Source organism: Moschus berezovskii, chromosome 16, assembly GCF_049115385.1.
Source record: "Moschus berezovskii isolate FMDL1 chromosome 16, NW_MosBer_1.0, whole genome shotgun sequence".
Taxonomy (NCBI): Eukaryota; Metazoa; Chordata; class Mammalia; order Artiodactyla; family Moschidae; genus Moschus; species Moschus berezovskii.
This window is the reverse complement of record NC_142475.1, coordinates 37,998,118-38,019,856: the sequence shown is the minus strand read 5'-3', so window position 1 is coordinate 38,019,856 and position 21,739 is coordinate 37,998,118. Positions and strand designations below refer to the sequence as shown.

Genomic DNA, 21,739 nt, shown 5'->3' with positions numbered 1-21,739 from the left:
CTTGGTGTCATTACCAAGTGATACTCAAAATCATGTCAATGGTTCAAGTAACTCAGAAAGAACGTAGAGTTGGTGGAATGTTTCTCAACTCACTGTGAAGTTGCACTTTTATTTATTTATTTTTAAATAAAGGTTGATGTGGACCATTTTTAAAGTCTTTATTAAATTTGTTACAATATTGCTTCTTTTTTTTTTTTTATTGTTTTGGGTTTTTGGCCGCAAGGCGTGTGGATCTTAGCTCCATAAACGGAGATCAAACCTGCACTAGCTGCATTGGAAGGAGAAGTCTTAACCACTGGATCACCAGGGAAGTCACTGAAGTTATACTTTTAGATCATTTATCTCACTATTAACTGTAGGCTCTAGATGCAGTACCTATCACGAGTGGATCAACCAACTTGACTTATCATTCATTTAACCATCTTTCTGGTTATTCTCCAAAGTCTAGACATTGAGGCTCATGTTAAGTGAAGAAGCACAAAACATCAACAACAAAGCAGAGAAGCAAATGAACAAAAGCATCTAAAATGGAATGTATTGACAGTTTTTCAGGACCATTTCTTATATTCCAGGGACTGGACAAGACCCACAACATACTAATTCTTCAGTTTGCTCCACCTCTTAGGTCAGCTTTTATACCAAACTTTATCCATTTGACAAAGACGTCACTGAAGTTCCAGTGACTGAGTTCTTTGTCTAGTACTACATCTTTTGACAATATGCTGTCAGGGTAATAATTAGCAATAACACTGTAAGATTATTTGTGGAAATTTTTAAGTGGCAGCTGAATTCTTTGATTAACAAAAAACTCAATCTCTATTATTTTCATTGACTTTTAAGTTAAATCAAAACTATTTTCTGAGCAACTTCCAGGAACGAATCGTGAACAAAACTCTTGTAATGACATTTCAGAGCCATGTGTGGCAACCATGCAGATTAGCACTGACACAATTTCCAAGAGTTACTAAAAAGAGGTCTTGTGCAATTGGACAAAATGAGTGGGTGCAAAGATTTTTTTAAAAGTAGGACCATGACCTCCAAGACTTTCTGCTGTTTTTGCTATGATCCATTAAACGGAAGAAAGTACTGTTTCCTTTCTTATAGCAACAGTCTTTGAGAATTGTGGGACCAAGGCATTGTCTAGGAATGAAGGCATAGTCTTGTCATTGCTTTTAGTGGCACATATGGACTACCCTCACCTCTTCCCCTATGCCCTGTGTCCATGGTAAACAGTTTTCTAGAGCAATTCACAATTCTAAGTCCCAATAGTTCCAGTTGGCCATAGCAGTTTTTGATGGTCCATGACACGGCTTCAGGGTCCTTCTAATCACAAGGCTTGGAAATAAGTAAATTACTTATCAATATGAAATGACACACAAGATGGAAGTCAAGATCCATTGCTGGTCAAGACCTTCCTTTTCTTTTTTAAAAAGTTAATCAATTAATGACTGTACTGGGTCTTCTTTGCTGCATGCAACTCTTTCTCTAGTTGCGGCGAATGGGGGCCACTCTCTAGCTGTGGTGCTTGGGCTTCTCTTTGCAGTGCTTTCTGTTGTCATGAGCATGGGTTCTACAGCATGTGGGCTTCAGTAGTTATGGAGCATGGGTTTAGTTGCCCTGTGGCATGTGAAATCTTCCCAGACCAGGGATTGAACCCATGTCCCCTGCATTCACAGGCAGATTCTTTAAGCACTGGCCCACTAGGGAAGTCTGCTGCTGCTGCTGCTGCTGCTAAGTCGCTTCAGTCGTGTCCGACTCTGTGCGACCCCATAGACGGCAGCCGACCAGGCTCCGCCGTCCCTGGGATTCTCCAGGAGAGAACACTGGAGTGGGTTGCCATTTCCTTCTCCAATGTGTGAAAGTGAAATGTGAAAGTGAAGTCGCTCAGTCGTGTCGACTAGTAGCGACCCCATGGACTGCAGCCCATCAGGCTCCTCTGTCCATGCGATTTTCTATGCAAGAGTACTGGAGTGGTTTGCCATTGCCTTCTCCGTTAGGGAAGTCTAAGACCTTCCTTTTCTACACTGGATTTAAGGTAGGCATCAAATGTGATTTTCCTTGACATTTAAAAGTGGACTGAGAATATAAAGACAACCAGAATTGGGCTCCTCCTTCAAAGAGCTCACAGTGGAGAGAGGGAGACACACATGGGATAAGAGAAGTAAGTGAGGTTCCTTCACATTTAGAGTTTAATCTGATTTCATCATTTAAACAAAAAAGGGGCTATGAAAAACAACATGCTCTTAATCTATGTCATCCTATGCAAGTGCATGGCATACAAAGGTTTTACTTCCTGCCCAAACTGATGTCCTTGAGACCAAGGACAGATAAGCTATATCATTTGGTCATAGAACGGTATTGAGAATTATCTCTTTGAAACAATACAGTCAAAATGGACTGAGCATTAATAATACAAAAACTTAGCTAGATAGACATAAATAGCCACAATAAGATAGTTTACTATAAATCCTGTATTTAACATGGAGTAGATCCAAGCATAACATTGGGATATATAAAGCTACCATACAAGAAATTTAAGAAGGTTCTTCCATAATTGTCAAAGTGAGTCTTGAGAGTACCATGTCCAGCCAAGGACTCCAAAGTTAAAGAGGTTTGTGGAAAAAGTGGAAGAGATTCAACAGTCACAGAGATGATTAAAGGTTGGAAAAATAGGAGCTAGAAATTATTTAGCCTAAGTTAGAGAAGACTACCAGGTTTCTTAATAACAGTATTCAAGAAAAGGAAAGTTGTTATATACAAGATAACGAACAGCTGCTTTCTATCTCAACTGGAGAGTGGACAGAAGAAACTGACTTTGATTACAGCATGACAGATCTAAGTTAGATATAAAGAAGAACTTTTTGAGAATGATGATTACTGGATGAGAGGCATTCTCAAGATCATCTTCTTGCACTTTTCCCTTAAATGATGTGTTTCACTGGGTTCTTTTTTAATTTTCTATCTCTTCTCACTTTACATGTTCTCCCCAGTTTATTTCATTTATTCTGGCTTTAATTACCCATTCATTATAAGCTGATAATTATTCATCTCTAAATATTTCCAATCTAGGCTACTTTCTAAATGTCTCCTGAACATCAGACTCCTTTTACTTGTTCATAACTGATAACCTCTATATCTCCAGTTTCATTCTCTGGTCTATATGATTGTCGACCATTTCTATCTAAAAGCAAGCCTACTATGTCATTTCTTTGTCTACAGGCTTCTAACGGGTTCCATTACTCACTTGCTTTCCATTATTTGGTCCCTTTACCTTGCCAGTATCATCTCCTATCCCAAATGTTATTAACCCCAAGATAATTTCACTTCCTTCATCCCACTGTGCTTTTATGTACTTGTGCTTTTTAAAGTCCCTGTACTCTTCACTCCTTCTAGAACACATATTCCCACTTCTTTTTGTGGTCAACTTCTACACTTTGGTTCCAGGAATTTTTCTCTGATCTTACCATGTTGGACTTGCGACCCTCAATAAACGTTCATGAATTTCCATGAAAACTTTCTTTGAATACTTTAATGTTGCAGTTATTATGCATAAGAGGCTTCCAGGGACTTCCCTGGGCTTGCCAGGTGGCACGAGTGGTAAAGTACCTGCCTGCCAACACAGGAGATGTAGGAGACCTGGGTTTGATCCCTGGGTCGGGAAGATCCCCTGGAGGAGGGCATGGCAATCCACTCCAGTATTCTTGCCTGGAGAATCCCCAGTGGAAGAGGAGCCTGGCGGGTTATAGTCCATGGGGTTGCAAAAAGTTGGACATGACTGAAGCAACTGAGCACACACACATACAGGGACTTCCCTAGTGGTCTAGTGACTAAAACCCCATGCTCCCAATGCAGGCAGCCCGGGTTTGTTCACAAGTTAGTGGTTTAGACGGTAAAGAATCCACCTGCAATGTGGGAGACCTGGGTTTGATCCCTGGGTTTTGAAGGTCCCCGGGAGGAGGGCATGGCAATCCACTCCAGTATTCTTGCCTGGAGAATCCCCATGGACAGAGGAGCCTGATGGGCTACAGTCCATGGGGTCACAAACAGTCGGAAACGACTGAAGCAACTTAGCACAGCACAGCACAGGGAACTAGATCCCACATGCTGCAACTAAAAATTCCACATGCCAAAACCAAGTTTGAAAAACTGGTGAAACCAAATAAGTAAAATTAAAAAAAAAAAGCCTTCCATGCTTTAGATTCAATAACTGATTATTTAGAAAACATCTTAGTTAAGCAGCTCACTAACAGATCTTGTGACCTTCAGATATGGTATATACACCAGACTATTCACATCACACTGGATACAGGATGCTGCTCCTCTACTACTGCTTGTAGGATCCTCTCAGGCATTTCCCTACTACTCTTCTGGTACTGAACCCAAGACCATTTTTTTACCCTCTTGTAGCTTAGCACAGTCATTCACATATACTTAGGTACTTTATGTTCATCATACAAGATTCCTCTGAAGCAGGTTTACTACACCCATTTCACAAGTGAAAAAGTCACCACCTATATGATGCAGATGACGTGTAATGCAAGTGTGTGTGTTTACATATACACTTGTTTATGATACATACATATCCCATGTGCTCTAGCCATGAACATCTCAAAAAAAAAGCCTCTAAATCAAATATCCAAAAGGATGAATTCATAATTTTACCCCTAAACTTTGTTTTTCTGACTAACCACCTTGGGGAATCATGTCAGAAGCCTACGAGTGATCCTCAAAACTTTTCTTTTTAATTTATTTGGCTGCACTGGATCTTAGTTGTGGCACCAGGATTTTCGATCTTTGTTGCAGCACATGGGATCTTTAATTGTGGCATTTGAACTCTTAGTTGCGGCATGTGAGATCTAGTTCTCTGACCAGGGATCAAACTTGGACCCCCTGCATTGGAGAGCATGAAGTCTTAGCCACTGGATCACCAGAGATACCATACTTTGTTCTTTTTTAATCCTTATATTCAATCCTTCACCAGCTCCCATGAATTATTCCTCCTAAATATCTCTCAAATATGTCCAGTGCTCTCCACCTTTACCATGATCAACGTAGCCCAAACTTTCATCTTTTCTTTTTTTTTTTGGCCATGTCTCATGGCTTGCAGGATTTTAGTTCCTCAACCAGGGATTGAACGCACACCAGTAGAAGCGAGGAGTCCTAACCAATGGACTGCCAGGAAATTCCCTCATCATCTCTTCTAATAGCTTCTATTACCTCTAGTCCTACTTCTATACACTTTCTACAGCCAAGATGATCTCAACATCCAAATCTGCTCCTGGTACTTTCCTGCTCACCCTTCCCTCCCATCTCATTCAAAAGCCCATCAACAGCTTCTCATTGTTCTTATCAAAAAGACAAACTGACAACTGCTACACAATGGATCCCACCCACTTCATCTCAAGCCCACCTTATCTCCCATCCTGCTCCCCCCTCAGCTGCTCCAGCCACTCAAGCTTGCTTTCCAACCTTCGAATCTGTGAAGGCCCACCCCTCTGCAAACCTCCATACAGGCTGGAAAGCCATCTTCTGGATGTCACTGAGTTAACTCTTCACTGACCTGCTGTTGGCCACTCAAGAGACACCTTCCCAGAGAAATTTGCTCAATTACCCTTAGGAGTCAAGTCAAATTGTTCTAAGTTCCAAAAGCATCATGTTCTCCACCTTCTTGTCTCCACTCTTGTCTTTACTTTTGTTTTTCGGGATTAATTAATTGCCAACCTCCTGCCTTAGACTGTAAGCTTCATGAGAGCAAGAACTCTGTCTGCCCTTGCTTGTCATTTTATCTCCAGAACCGACTGCAGCACCTGGCATGCAGTAAGAATTTGAACAGTTGAGTAAATTAATTTGTTGGTTGATATTTGCCCCACATTGAGTTAAGTGCTTTATATATATCATCTCGTTATGTTTTTGAAGCAGATTTATGAGGTTACTACCATTCTATGATTAGCTCCATTTTACAAATGAGTAAATAACAGGATCAGGAGATGATAGGTGATTTTCCCAAATTTCAAAATATGAACACTGAAGTCCTCTGCAGTAAAACTACATGTGTGACTGCTGCCCATCATTGGTAGATGTCTTTGTAGATGTAAACTTATTAACTAAAGTGCCACTACTGAGCAGCAGGTGAGAAGCAAGAAATCTCTGAATCACAAATAGATCATTTATGTGTCTCTTGAGCAAACCTGAAAATCCTGAAACATTTACGCGTCATCAACAGAATCCCACAGCTGTTAGATCAGGGTACTTAAAAAACAGAAGAAAAAAGTGGGCGGTACCTGAATTGTACTTGTTCAATGAGCCTGATTGTTTCACTAACCAGTGAGGCGTAGTAACTTAGCAGAGCACAACACTGACTGTGACTGCCCTGGGAACACACAGCTCAAAGGGTGAAAAAAATATTATCCAGCCACAGTTTTCATAACTTGACTGTCATTGAACCAACAGGAAAAAAACTTACCTCATTTACCCTATCTTTGTACATGCCCAGAACACTACTGAGCCACTGTAGTGTGACTACTTTGAGCAGTCTATCCAAAGGTACTTAGGAATTTTTACTTCCCCACCCACACTGTCTAGTCCAAACCTTTTGAGAACACAGATACAACAGCACAGTTATTCTTAATGGTTCTTGTTTCAAGAATTATAACTCAAACTTCAAGGCAAGTTTTATGTTAGTTGATCACAAATGTTTAGAAGAGTTTCCTCTTCATTTCCGGAAGCTGTGTTAAGGATTTTAAAAGTATGACATCATCTTTTATGAAATTATTGCCGTTGTGACTGTGGAATTCTCAGTATACCTCAGAGGTAGGAGCTGATGGGTGTGTAGTCTTCAGGGTACTATACAGAGGGTTGTTAGAAGTCTTATTAGGCAGGACTTCAAGAGGTAGCAATAACTAGATCTCAATAATACCACCTCAGATCTCAAGTCCAGTATGGGGAATCCCTAAACTGGACTTGACTGCTATATTTAAAATCTATTAGGGGGACTTCGACGGCAGTCCAATGGTTAAGACTCCACACTCCCAATGCAAGGGGAGTGAGTTCGATTCCTGGTTGAGGAGTTAAGATCCCACAGGCTGCAACTAAGAGTTCCCATGCCACAACTGAAAAAGAGCCCACATGCTGCAACTAAGACTTGGCATGGCCAAATAAATAAATAGAAATATCTTTTAAAAGTCTATTAGACTTTGGACACTACCTCAAACCAATCAAATTTAGAAGAAACTGACAACTCATCATTTTCAACAGAACATTTATCTGGCAGGATTAACCTACCTGTTTAGTAAGGAAATATCTTCCTAGTGGGTGACTACATAGGAAACCCAATAAAAATCAGATTGTTGGATGAGTCAACATTAGGAATTAGATGTTAATTAAGAAATAATCTGATTCAGTCATTCCTTGGCTGAAAAATATTTCATTTCCCCCACTGCTTTCAGGATAAAGTACAAACTCTTTTTTAATTTTTGCTACTCCTTTCTTTTCAAATCTCAATTCAGGCATTTTTGTAGTACACACACACATTGAGCTATTTAAAATTTCCTTACTAGTAAGATACATTTTCTTTTATTTTGACTACATTCATATCTATATCTCAAAACCCTGCTCAAGGACCTATATTCCCTCAGTTCAGTTCAGTTCAGTCCCTCAGTCATGTCTGATTCTTTGCAACCCCATGGACTGAGGACGCTAGGATTCCCTGTCCATCACCCAACTCCAGGAGCTTGCTCAAACTTATGCCCATCGATTCAGTGATACCATCCAACAATCTCATCCTTTGTTGTCCCCTTCTTCTCCCGCCTTTAATCTTTCCCAGCATCAGGGTCTTTTCAGATGAGTCAGTTCTTCCCATCAGGTGGCCAAACTATTGGAGTTTCAGTTTCAGCATCAGTCCTTTCATTGAATATTCAGGACTGATTTCCTTTAGGACTGACTGGTTTGATCTTCTTGCTGTCTAAGGGACTCTCAAGAGTCTTCTCCAACACCATAATTTGAAAGCATCAATTCTTTGGCGCTCAGCTTTCTTAATGGTCCAACTCTCACATCCATACATGACTACTGGAAAAAACCATAGCTTTGACTAGACAGACCTTTGTCCGCAAAGTAACGTCTTGCTTTTTAATATGTTGTCTAGCTTGGTCAAATCTTCTCTTCCAAGAAGCAAGTGTCTTTTAATTTCATGGCTGCAGCCATCTGTAGTGATTTTGGAGCCCAAGAAAATAAAGTCTTCACTGTTTCCATTGTTTCCCCATCTATTTGCCATGAAGTGATGGGACTGGATGCCATGATCTGAAGTTTTCTGAATGTTGGATTTTAAGCCAGCTTTTTCACTCTCCTCTTTCACTTTCATCAAGAGGCTCTTTAGTTCTTCACTTTCTGCCATAAGTGTGGTACATCTGCATATCTGAGGTTGTTGATATTTCTCCTGGCAATCTTGATTCTGGCTTGTGCTTCATCCAGCCTGTCATTTTTCATGATCTACTCTGCATATAAGTTAAATAAGCAGGGTGATATTATACAGCCTTGACGTACTCCTGTCCCAATTTGGAACCAGTCTGTTGTTCCATGTCCAGTTCTAACTGTCGCTTCCTGATCTGCATACAGGTTTCACAGGAGGCAGGTAAGGTGGTCTGGTATTCCCATCTCTTTAAGAATTTTCCAGTTTGTTGTGATCCACACAGTCAAAGGCTTTAACATAGTCAATGAAGCAAAAGTAGATGTGTTTTTGGAATTCTCTTGCTCTATGATCCAACGCATGTTGGCAATTTGATCCCTGTTTCCTCTGCCTTTTCTAAATCCAGCTTGAACACCTGGAAGTTCTCTGTTCATGTACTGTTAGAGCCTTACTTGGAGAATTTTGAGCATTACTTTGCTAGTGTGTGAGATGAGTGCAATTGTGAGGTAGTTTGAACTTTCTTTGGCATTGACTTTCTTTGGGATTGGAATGAAAACTGACCTTTTCCAGTCCTGTGGCCACTGTTGAGTTTTACAAGTTTATTGGCATGTTGAGCACAGCATTTTCACAGCATCATCATTTAGGATTTGAAATAGCTCAACTGGAGTTTCATCACCTCCACTAGCTTTGTTTGTAGTGATGCTTCCTAAGGTCCACTTGACTTTGCACTCCAGAATGTCTGGCTTTAGGTGAGTGATCACACCATCATGGTTATCTGGGTCATTAAGATTTTTTTTGCATAGTTCTTCTGTGTATTCTTGCCACCTCTTCTTAGCATCTTCTGCTTCTGTTAGGTCCAAACCATTTCTGTCCTTTATTGTGCCCATCTTTGCATGAAATGTTCCCTTGGTACCTCAAATTTTCTTGAAGAGATCTCTAGTCTTTCCCATTCTATTGTTTTCCTCTATTTCTTTGCACTGATCACTTATGTTCCCTGTGGCTCAGCTGGTAAAAATCTGCCTGCAATGTGGGAGACCTGGGTTCACCCCCTGGGTTGGGAAGATCTCCTGGAGAAGGGAAAGGCTACCCATTCAGGTATTCTGGCCTGGAGAATTCCATGGACTGTATAGTCCATGGGGTCGCAAGGAGTCGGACACAAAAGAGTGACTTTCACTTTCATCTCTCTCCTTGCTATTCTTTGGAACTCTGCATTCAGATGGGTCTGTCTTTCCTTTCCTCCTTTGCCTTTAGCTTCTTTTCTCAGCTGTTTGTAAGCCCTCCTCAGACAGCCATTTGGCCTTTTTGCATGTCTTCTTCTTGGTGATGGTTTTGATCTCTGCCTCCTGTATAATGTTACGACCCTCCATTCATAGTTCTTCAGGCACTCTGTCACATCTAATCCCATGAACCTATTTGTCACTTCCACTGCATAACTGTAAGGATTTTGATTTAGGTCATACCTGAATGGTCTAATGGTTTTCCCTGCTGCTGCTAAGTCACTTCAGTTGTGTCCGACTCTGTGCGACCCCATAGACGGCAGCCCATCAGGCTCCTCCGTCCCTGGGATCCTCCAGGCAAGAACACTGGAGTGGGTTACCATTTCCTTCTCCAAGGCATGAAAGTGAAAAGTGAAAGTGAAGTCGCTCAGTCGTGTCCGACTGTTAGCCACCCCATGGACTGCAGCCTACCAGGCTCCTCCGCCCATGGGATTTTCCAGGCAAGAGTACTGGAGTGGAGTGTCATTGCCTTCTCCGAATGGTTTTCCCAACTTTCTTCAATTTAAGTCTGAATTTTGCAATAGGAGTTCATGATCTGAATCATAGTCAGCTCCCGGTTTTGTTTTGCTGACTGTATACAGCTTTTCCATCTTGGGCTGCAAAGAATGTAATCAATCAAATTTTGGTACTGACCATCTGGTGATGTCCACGTGTAGAGTCATCTCTTGTGTTGTTGGAAAAGTGTGTTTGCTATGACTAGTGCGTTCTCTCGGCAAAACCCTGTTAGCCTTTGCCCTGCTTCATTTTGTATTCCAAGGCCAAGCTCGCCTTTTACTCTAGGTATCAGGTATCTCCAGGTATTGCTATATTCCTTAGCAATTCAATTTTTCACTCATTCTATCTGCCATGATTCCACAGCAATTTGTATTGATATATATCCTATTAATACTTAACTGTTATAACCATTAATTCACATATTAATCTCATTCACTGAAATGTGAGTTTCTTGGGGGTTGGGCCAATCTTATTTAGCTTAAATTTCAGTGTTTAGCATGTGTAAAAACTTAAAAAGAAAAAAATAGCCTTTAAAATGATTGCTGGCTATGTCTGTTAAGCTAGGTGGTAAACTGATTGTCTTCATTCCTCAGCAACTCCAGAATACTCTATTTTATAATATATTCCTTTTTACATTCAGATAACCAGTGGTTATTTTCAGGGTTTTGAATTTCGCAAGGGAGTAAAAATTTTTTTTAATATTTTGGGTGGCAAAAAAGAGCATTAAAAGAAGCTACCATCCATTAACATCTTAATTTCAAAATATATATATATATATCACAGAATATATACAATTTCAGGATAATAAGCAATCTTAAATTGAACAAATTCAACTTTATGAGACGTTACCTAAGATTGTCTTTACGTTTCATTTCACCACCAACTGGTGAATAATAGCTTTTAGGAAATGTTAAACGATGTAAGTATTCCTCCCAAAAATAGTTTTGAAAATTATGTATCCGTGTAAATATTGACACCAAAAAATAAAATTATATCATCTTAGAAAATCCAATGGAATCTTTATATCATATTTATTTGATATCCACCATCATTCATTTAAAAATACATGAACATGCTTCCCTGGTGGCTCAGTGGTAAAATATCTGCCTGCCAATGCAGGGGACATGGGTTCAATCGCTTGTCCTGGAGGACCCCACATACTGTGGAGCAACCAAACCCGTACAACACAACTACTGAGCCAGCACTCTAGAGCCGGTGAGCTGCAGCTACTGAGCCCACATGCCGAACTACTGAAGCCTGAATGCCTAGAGCCCATGCTCTGCAATAAGAGAAACCACTGCTATGAGAAACTTGAGGACCGAAACAAGAGAGCAGCCCCTGCTCACAGCAACTAGAGAAAAGCCCAAGAGCAGCAACAAAGACCCAGCACAGCCATAAATGAATTAAAAAATAAAAACACATGAACACACAACACAGGGAATATAGCCAATGTTTTATATTAACTGTAAATGGAGTATAATATTTAAAAACTGTGAATCACTATGTTGTACACTTGAAACATACAGTACTGTAAATCAACTATACTTCTATTTAAAAAAGAAACTAGTGAAGAAAAAAGGTAATTTACAAATATGTGTACAAACAGCTGGAAAACCTACATTATTCCTTTATTTCCATTCTACTTCCCTACAGTTTTATAATATAATATTTACACTTAGAAGCCTATTCGTGCTAAGTTGCTTCAGTCATGTCTGACTCTTTGTGACCCTATGAACTATAGTCAGTTGGGCTCCTCTGTCCATGGGATTCTCCAGGCAAGAATACTGGAGTGGGTTGCCATTCCCTTCTCCAGGGGATCTTCCTGACCCAGAGACTGAACCCATGTCTCTCACGTGTCCTGCATTGGCAGGCAGATTCTTTTAAATATAATTTTAAAAAATACATATGACCCTTCAGTTCAGTTCAGTCACTCAGTCGTGTCCGACTCTTTGTGACCCCATGAATCACAGCACACCAGGCCTCCCTGTCCATCACTAACTCCCGGAGTTCACTCAAACTCATGTCCATCGAGTCGGTGATGCCTTAAATGTTATAAAATATCCTGAAATGAGATACCATTATAATTATTAGTGTGCACATTTGGTCAAAGGAACATAAATATATTGATATTAAATATGATATAAACATTATTGGGAGGGCATTTCTTTTTTTTTTTTACTTTTGGAAATACATTTCTTAATTAACCAAATTTTTTCAATTAATTAATGTACCAATAATTTGTTTCCTAGCTTCCCAGGTAGCAAAGTGGTAAAGAAACTGCCTGCCAATGAAGGAGACATATGTTCAGTCCCTGGGTCGGGAAGATCCCCTGGAGAAGGAAATGGCAACCTACTCCAATATTCTTGCCTGGAAAATTTCATGGACAGAGGAGCCTGGCAGGCTACAGTCCATGAGGTTGCAAAGAGTCAGACACGACTAAGTGGCTGAAAATGGAGTGAAAAAGGGTTTGTCATACATTTTATTCCTTTTTTTCTTCTACTGAATATGTGTTGAGAACATTTATTCACAAAAAAATTATGGATGATGGGAATAGAAAGAGTTTTAACTATATCACAACGTTCTTTAAACTTTTGAACTGTGATGCTGGAGAAGACTCTTGAGAGTCCTGCAAGGAGACCAAGCCAGTCGGCGGTCCAGTGGCTAAGATTCCATGCTCCCAATGCAGGGGCCCAGGTTCAGTCTCTGGTCAGGGAACTAGAGCCCACATGCCACACTAAGAGTTCACATGCAGCAACCAAACAGCCCATATACCACAACTAAAAAATGTCTTGCATACCACAGCTAAGATCAGGCACAACCAAATAAATAAAAAGTAAAAAGAAAAAAAATCCTAAAGGTAATCAATCCTGAATATTCATTGGAAGGACTGATGCTGAATCTGAAGCTCCAGTACTTTGGCCGTGTGATTCAAAGATCCGACTCACTGGAAAAGACCCTCATGCTGGGAAAAACTGAGGACAGGAGGAGAAGGGGGTGACAGAGGTTGAGATGGTTGGATGGCATCACCAGTTCAATGCAAATGAACTTGGGCAAACTCCCGAAGATAGTGAGGGACAGGGAGGCCTGGTGTGCTGCAGTCCATGTAGTCTCAAAAAGTCAGACACGACTGAACAACTGAATGACAAGATACACGCAAAAGAAAAAAAATCCTTGTGATCAATCGTAGGAAATTATTTTTAATGATCAACTGACACTTCAATTAGGGTCTTCTTCAGTTCTGTTGAAAGCAAAAGCTGACACTATTAGCGCTACAAAAGTGTGGCTACCAAATAATTAGGGATATTCACTTTTTCAACTTGTCTCTGGTGCTCCTTTTCCATCCTAAGGCAATGGAAAATAATACAGGATGATCAGGGATGAGTGGGCGATTTTGCCTCTTTCGGTGAAGTGAAAGAAGGGTGATTGGGCAAAGGGAGGTGGGAAAGGAAAACCAGCTTGAGAGGAAAGATCTCCAGCATCTCAGTTTTGGAAAATGAATGTGTGTGGAAGTTGAAAATCTGCCTTAAGTGCTTACATGTGCTGAGCTTAGTAGTTCAGTTGAGTCCAACTCTTTTCGACCCTATGGACTGGAGCCCACCAGGCTCCTCTGTCCATGGGGATTCTCCAGGCAAGAATACTGGAGTGGGTTGCCATGCCCTCCTCCAGGGGATCTTCCCAACCCAGGGATCGAACTCAGGTATCCCACACTGGAGGTGGGTTCTTTACCGACTGAGCAACCAGGGAAGCCCTATGTGCTTACATATCCCTTGGAAATTCAGTGCATACCTCTAGGGCTAAGCACACCCCAGTTTGAAGGTCACTGGGCTAGACCTGAAAGCATTAGCGTTTTCTTTGAAGTAGTTACATTCCAATCCTGGGATGTACCCTCAATCTTGAAGATACCCTAATCACAGCTTTGGGATGGTATGTTTCTTTTGTAAAAACAGATCTCATGATTGATATTGATTCTCTCTGCTGTAGTTTCAAAGTGTGGTATTTTCTGACCTTGACATTACCTCCAGATTCTGGGAGAAGGCAGTTACCTATTTGGAATGTAAGACTCCTAAGAGTCGCTGCCTGCAGTGGTGTAGAAAGTCCCGCTTTAGGTTATTTGTTTATGGCATTGTACTTTATGGCCTTGGCATCTTTCTGTCTTCCGTATTTCCTCACCTGACTCTTCTGAAGGTAATTGGTTTACATTTATAAATTTATGAAAGAGGTGGATTAGTGTGGAATGTATGGCTACTGAACAGAGACTAGTTATTTAATCAGCCTAGAAGGTCTGTGAACCAAACAGTATCTGTAAACTAAATATTTGGGATGGATCGTCTACAAAATCAGTAATCCATATGTGGTTTTATAATTCAGTTTTCAATAAAAATAAATGTCAACCTCCTATCCCATTGTTCTCATCCTTTGCAGCCTAAAAATTCATATTGTAAAAAGAACCTATTTTTTTTATAACTCACATACACAAAAGAGGCATTTTACTTTTTACTTCATCTCTCTGAGATTAGAGTGAACTAACTTCTATCTGTGATTAACTAGAATAAAGACACTGCAACCACAAAAGGGTTAGCTACCATTAAATCAGGGCTTCCCAGTTAGCACAGTGATATAGAATCTACAAGCCAATGAAGGAGATGCAAGAGACTTGGGTTCCATTTCTGGGTCTAGAGGATCCTCTGGAGAAGGAAATAGCAACCCATGCCAGTATTTTTGTCTGGAAAATTCCACTGAGAGAGGAGCTTAGTAGTTACAGTCCACGGGGTCGCAAAGGGTCAGACATAACTGAGCACCACCAACCACCATCATTAAATTTAGAATTTAAAAGCATAACTTCACAGATAAAGTAGTTTTGCATATGTTTTAATGATCTTATAGCTTAAATTGAAATTATTACTCACTAGTTTTAATTTTTAAAATTTCCAAACCTTTCTACAACTGTATATTTTATGGAAATACCTTACATTGTATAACATACAAATATTACCAACACTTAAAACCTACCGTATTTCTGTTCTATCAGCTTATTCAGTAAAAAATCTGTTTTAGTCTTTTGTTGAAAATTCAAGGCTGTCACTTCATGGGAAATAGCTGGAAAAACAGTGGAAACAGTGTCACACTTTATTTTTTTGGGCTCCAAAATCACTACAGATGCTGATTGCAGCCATGAAATTAAAAGACGCTTACTCCTTGGAAGGAAAGTTATGACCAACCTTGATAGTATATTAAAAAGCAGAGACATTACTTTGCCAACAAAGGTCCGTCTAGTCAAGGCTATGGTTTTTCCAGTGGTCATGTATGGATGTGAGAGTTGGACTGTGAAGAAAGCTGAGCACCGATGAATTGATGCTTTTGAACTGTGGTGTTGGAGAAGACTCTTGAGAGTCCCTTGTACTGCAAGGAGATCCAACCAGTCCATTCTAAAGGAGATCAATCCTGGGTGTTCATTGGAAGGACTGATGCTAAAGCTGAAACTGCAATACTTTGGCCACCTCATGCAACGAGTTGACTCACTGGAAAAGACTCTGATGCTGGGAAAGGTTGGGGGCAGGAGGAGAAGGGGACGACGGAGAATGAGATGGCTGGATGGCATCACCGACTCTGTGGACATGAGTTTGAGTGAACTCCGGGAGTTGGTGATGGACAGGGAGGCCTGGCGTGCTGTGATTCATGGGGTCGCGGAGAGTCGGACACGACTGAGCGACTGAACTGAACTGAAGTACCTAGTGCCTGCCAATCTGCACATTGATACATTGTTGATTCATGTGACAAATTCTTTCTGATTGTCTGCTATGTCAGGGTCACTGCTTTTAGATGCTGAACATACAATATTGAGCAAACCCAGAAATGGTCCTTGCTCACATGGAGCTATCAGTTTATTGGAGGAGTATGTGATAATCAAATAATTATACACATTTAAAAGCTGTGATTTTGACAATATAGTGCTTCCCTGGTGACTCAGACAGTAAAGGGTCTGCTTGCAATGCAGGAGACCCAGGTTCGATCCCTGGGTTGGGAAGATCCCCTGCAGAAGGAAATGGCAACCCATTCCAGTATTTTTGCCTAGAAAATTCCATGGACAGAGGAAGGAGCCTGGTGGGCTACAGTCCATGGGGTCACAGTCAGACACAACTGAGCGACTAACACTTTAAAAACTACAGTTGTGACAAATGCTGTGAAGGAGAGATGAAAAAGTGCTGGGAGAACCTGCAACAGGATATCTGAATGTTGGGGAGTGTGGGTGGTCAGGAAAAGCTGCCCCAAGGAAGTGATGTAAGAATGAATGTGGGTTGATAAGAAGAAGGGAAGGAAGAGTGTTTATAGACAGGGAACAGTGCAAAGGCCAGACAGGGATCAAGCGAACCTGAAGGACAGGAGGAGTCTAGCTTTCGGAAGAGAGAGTTAGAGGAAGAAGGTGAGGCTGGAGAGGTGGAAGGCAGCCAGACCTTGCTGGGCTCTGCAGGCCTCTCACGTGTTTTGATATGTAGACCAACAGAAAATAATTAAAGCCTTTGTAGGGTTTTAATGTTGGTGGAGTGATAAAATCAGATTGGCATTTTAAAAAGATTACTGACTTCACAGTAAGAAGGGATTAGAGGGCAGGGCTAGAAAGTTTGGTGAGATAGAAGCTTCACAGAATGTATATGCATGTAAACACAAGCTTTTCAAAAATAAATCATGTTCTAAAGGGATTTGGAATTTCTTAAGGAAAGAATCACTGGTTTTTTATCTTTTAACTCTTTGTGTTTATTTTTTGGAGGCAGGGTAAAATTGGTTCACAGATCAATGAAGAGAAAGAAGAAAGAACACTATTTTCCAGAAGTCCTGGGGGAAAACATATCATCAGAGTTAACTGTGTTAGCTTTATTTTTCCGATTATATACTCAATATAATTTCAGTATAGAAGACAGTATGGAGAGTTCATCCTCTTAATCACTTTTCATACTTATAGTCACATACAAACTTACATGTACTCAGGAGCACGGCTTAATAAAGACTAGGCAGGTGTTCAGTTGGAGAAGGCGATGGCACCCCACTCCAGTACTCTTGCCTGGAAAATCCCATGGGCGGAGGAGCCTGGTAGGCTGCAGTCCATGGGGTGGCTAAGAGTCGGACACGACTTAGCGACTTCACTTTCACTTTCATGCATTGGAGAAGGAAATGGCAACCCACTCCAGTGTTCTTGCCTGGAGAATCCCAGGGACGGGGGAGCCTGGTGGGCTGCTGTCTATGGGGTCGCACAGAGCTGGACAGGACTGAAGTGACTTAGCAGCAGCAGGTGTTCAGTAGCTATTAATTGTACTAATTAATCCTTCCTGGGTTTCCCTTGTAGCTCACTTGGTAAAGAATCTGCCTGCAGTGCAGGAGACCCAGGTTCGATCCCTGGGTTGGGAAGATCCCCTGGAGAAGGAAATGGCAACTCACTCCAGTATCCTTGCCTGAAGAATCTCCTGGACAGAGGAGCCTGGTGGGCTGCAGTCCATGGGGTCGCAAAGAGTCTGTTAATATACTTATTGCTTTTTCACTCAATAATAAGACTTGGGTTATATAATACCACATCAACCTTTTTAATGGCTGGTTAATAGTTCATTATAGGCATGTGTCATAATGTATGTAAATAACCCCACACTGATGGAAGCTCAAGTTTTTTAGGTTTATAATCCTTGTGATTCAACGAACATCCTTGCACAGACATTCTAATACTTGCCTAGGATAAGTCCCTAGAACTGAAGTTGCTGGGTAAAAAGATATATACACATTTTACATTTTGATATATACAGCCAAAGAGCCTACCAGAAAGTTATTCCTACCTCCATTCCCAATTATAATATTCATTTTCTTATATTTCTGGTGGGTTGAAAAAAATCACACCTCCTGGAGTTTTTTATGCACTTTTCTCTGATACCCAGCCAATTCTGCACATCTTCTCATAAGTTTACTAGTCACTTATATTTCTTCTTACACGATTTTCGAGTAAATGTCCTTTGCACATTCTTTTAATCTTCTACTAGGTATGTTTATCTTGTTGACTTATGACAACCCTTTGGAGATAGTGATAGTAAGCCTTTGTCTGTCATATATAGCCTGATCTCTTTTTCCTAGTTTGCTTTAAAAAAAAATCTTTATTATATTTTTGGAAAACAAAAGTTTTACAATTTATATAGTCAGTTCTGACAATCTTTTCCTTTAAGGTTTCTGGCCTTTGTATTCTGCTTAGAATTAAGTCTTTCACTCCCCAATATTACAGAAATACTTCCCCAATAACATTTTCTTTTGGTACTTTATTTACAGTTTTGAGAGCATTTCTGGAGGGCAATCAGGTAGCTAGTACAGGATTTTATAAAATGTTGGTTCCCTTTGCCAGAAATTCTTTTCAAATTTATCCTAGAGAAATAAGATGCAAAGCTTTAGTTTCAAGGATATTCACTAAAGAGTTGTTCATAATTGCAAAAAACCCAAAAACTGTAAACAATGAAATGTTCAGCATGAAAGACTGGTTGTATCAATTATGGTATTTTTTATTAAAATACAAAAAAAATTAATCATATTAAAACATATTAAAAACTTAAAGCAAAAAAAGAGGCTGAGTCCAACTCATAAATACCAAAATTTTCTTTTGGCTATGCACAAAAAAAGGAAGACTGTGTTTACACAATAACCTTTTTCTTTTCTTCTATGACAGTATTTGAACAATAAACATATTCAACTTAGGTATGCCTCAGCCAATAACTTTAAGCAAGTCAATTAACCTTTTTGTTTCCTTATCTTGAATGAGAATAATAATACCTACCCTGATTTAACTCATAAGGAAGTTGTGTAAATTGTAATTCACTGTAAGCAACATAGAAAATGGTGCTAATGTTATTTATACTGAACTACATCATTATCATTGCTTTTGCTTAAGTTTATTAAGGTATAATTGACACATGAAAAGCAGTACATATTTAATGTATACAACTTCATGAGTCTGGAGATAAGCATATACTTGTGAAATCATTACCACTATCTGTGCCATAAACATTTTCATCATCTCCCAAAGCTTCCTACTGCCCATTCCATGTATTGTTTTTATTGTGATTTGTTTGTTCAGTTGCCTAGTTGTGTCTGACTCTTTGTGACCCCATGGACTGCAGCATGCCAGACCTTCCTGCCCTCACCATCCCCCAGAGGTTGCCCAAGTTCATTTTTGTGACAAGGACACTTACAATCTATCCTCTTTTGAGTGTACACTATACAGCAATCGCTAAGACTATTCATCTTGTATAGCTGAAATTGCAACCTTTGACAATGTCTCTCATTCCCCTCTCCTTCTGGCCTGTGGCACCAGTCCACCTTCTGCTTCTGTGAGTTTCACTAGAGTCCTCATTCTGGATTTCATTGTATTTTTCCCCTCTGTGTCTGGCTTGTTTCACTCAACACAATGTCCTCAAGGTCCACCTATGTTGTTGCAAATGGCTGGACTTCCTTCTTCTTAAGGGCTGAATAATATTCCATTGTGTGTCACATGATGATTGTTGCTTTTAATGTAAATGCAATGGAAATAGTAGGTCAATATCTTCAAAAAGAATATTTTTTAGTTATCTAAGGGACAGAAGAAAAAACAAAAGGAAAAGTGGCCTACAAAAACAGATTGTGAGGGAAGATAATTATCCAATAAATATTTACTAATTGCCTACCTCGAGGTGGGTGTGGGTTGGGGTTGGGGTAGGGGAGAGTAAGAGTGAATTTAGTCTGTTCTCAGGGACTTTATTCTGGTGGATGATACATGTCAGTGCCACATACAGAATCACAGCATATTGTCCCTAGAACCTAAACAGGCAAAGTTGCCTGTCGAGGTAAAAATGCCTCTCGAAGGCAATAAGGAATAGTCAAGTTTGATCGTCAGAGATCAGCTGAACTCCTCCTCATCAAGGAGTTACAGGAGAAGAGTTATCAAGGTAACCTGCAGCAGTTCTACACAGCCTAAAGTGAAATTAGGGGACAAACTGGCTGGGGATGCCCCATTCTGGAGGGGTTCCCCTGGTAAGCATAAGGGGGAATCCCCTTAAATATGGTAGAACCCCAACAGCAAATATAGGGGCTAGAGGGGAGAACAGATCCCTGCCTGCTAGTAGGAGACTGGAAGGGGTGGGGGAATTCTTAAAAACTCCATTTACAGAACAGGAGATCCCCTTCTGTTACTTAAAGTTCCCTTGTTAAGGGTATTCTGAGACATTTGTGGATTACTATCCTCTTGAACTTTGTTTCTGATTTGATCTTCCTTCAGGGTTAAGAAGAAGACAACTGAATATATATTTATACATATATAATGATAAAAACATACACACACTCATACATCATACACTCAAACTGTTTGGCTGTGAGGAGGTCAGTGGCCCTAGCATTTAAGTCATTTATTTGAATCAAGTGTTGTTCATCCCTAATCAGTGCACGTTTAACCAAATCTCCAGACAGATGATTTTTCCAAAACAGAAGGTAAGCTACATGTCTGAGAAAAATGCAGTTTGGACACAACTAACAACTTAATAGAGTAAAGCATTTTTGGCAATTCTGATGCTACCAGAATCAGCAAAAAAACAAAAACTAGCATACTAGCACAAATATATATTGCCTGTTATGTACTAGGCAAATAAGATGAGAAAACGACGACGACAACAACAAAGATATGAGTTTAACAGTTTGGGAATGGAAAAAATCTTTAAAGCCAAAATAAAAAATTCTTAAGAACATTTACTTCCTATCACCTTAACCCTGGATAAGCAATTAACTTCAGTAACTCTTCCCTCTTTCTGGAGAAGGGAGTGAGAGTTAAAACTGAATAAACACTGTATTTATTTGCAAAGTGCCTGGAATTTTAAAAAAATGCATTAAGGACAAAGCACAGCATTATTATAACATTCTTCCATATAGTACATAATACATACAGCCAACTGGGCAGAATCCTCTCATTTCTCCAACATACAAATTAGGTCATCAGAGATTCCACTGTCCTAAGTTTTCCAACAACTAAAACAAAGCAGGAGAAATTTTTTTTTTAACCCACAAACTGTACCAATCTATTGACCTATATAGCAGTTTCAGGCTGTTTATCATTGGTGGCCAAGTGACAACATGGATATGTAGCAATCTGATCATTACTAACAAAATAACTAAAAGCCAAAATCTCTTTGTGGCAGGTTAGTACTATCATTCTTTACATTAAAATTACATTTCATCTATAAGGTAGAACTAACAATTTTTGTTAGACATACAACACTGTTCATTTATTACAGATACTAAAATTACAATGAATTAAGTAAAAGTTGATATGAATAAATCTATATAATATACAATCTATACAATATATGGGTATGGCTGTGCATGCGTTTAGTCCATTCAAAAATCTTAAGGCAAATAGTATTTTATAATATGTCTGGGATAATCTGTATTTTTAAGGTTAATCTTGAAAAAATACCATATTCCATATTTCACATGATCAAAGTTTTAAATATTGTTTATTTGAAAAATAGAAATTACTGAAAAGAACAGAATCATAAAACTAGAGAGCCTAAATATTGTA

General features: G+C 39.8%; 1 long non-coding RNA gene across 1 annotated transcript in view; it reads right to left on the bottom strand.

Annotated features, from left to right (window-relative positions):
* Window positions 1–21,432, bottom strand: part of LOC129559892 (uncharacterized) — a 37,875-nt gene extending 16,443 nt beyond the window's left edge. The window contains exon 1 of the long non-coding RNA XR_008686675.2: window positions 21,105–21,432. This is a non-coding gene — a long non-coding RNA (uncharacterized LOC129559892). The remainder of the gene's footprint in view (window positions 1–21,104) is intronic.
* Window positions 21,433–21,739: the final 307 nt, after the last annotated feature.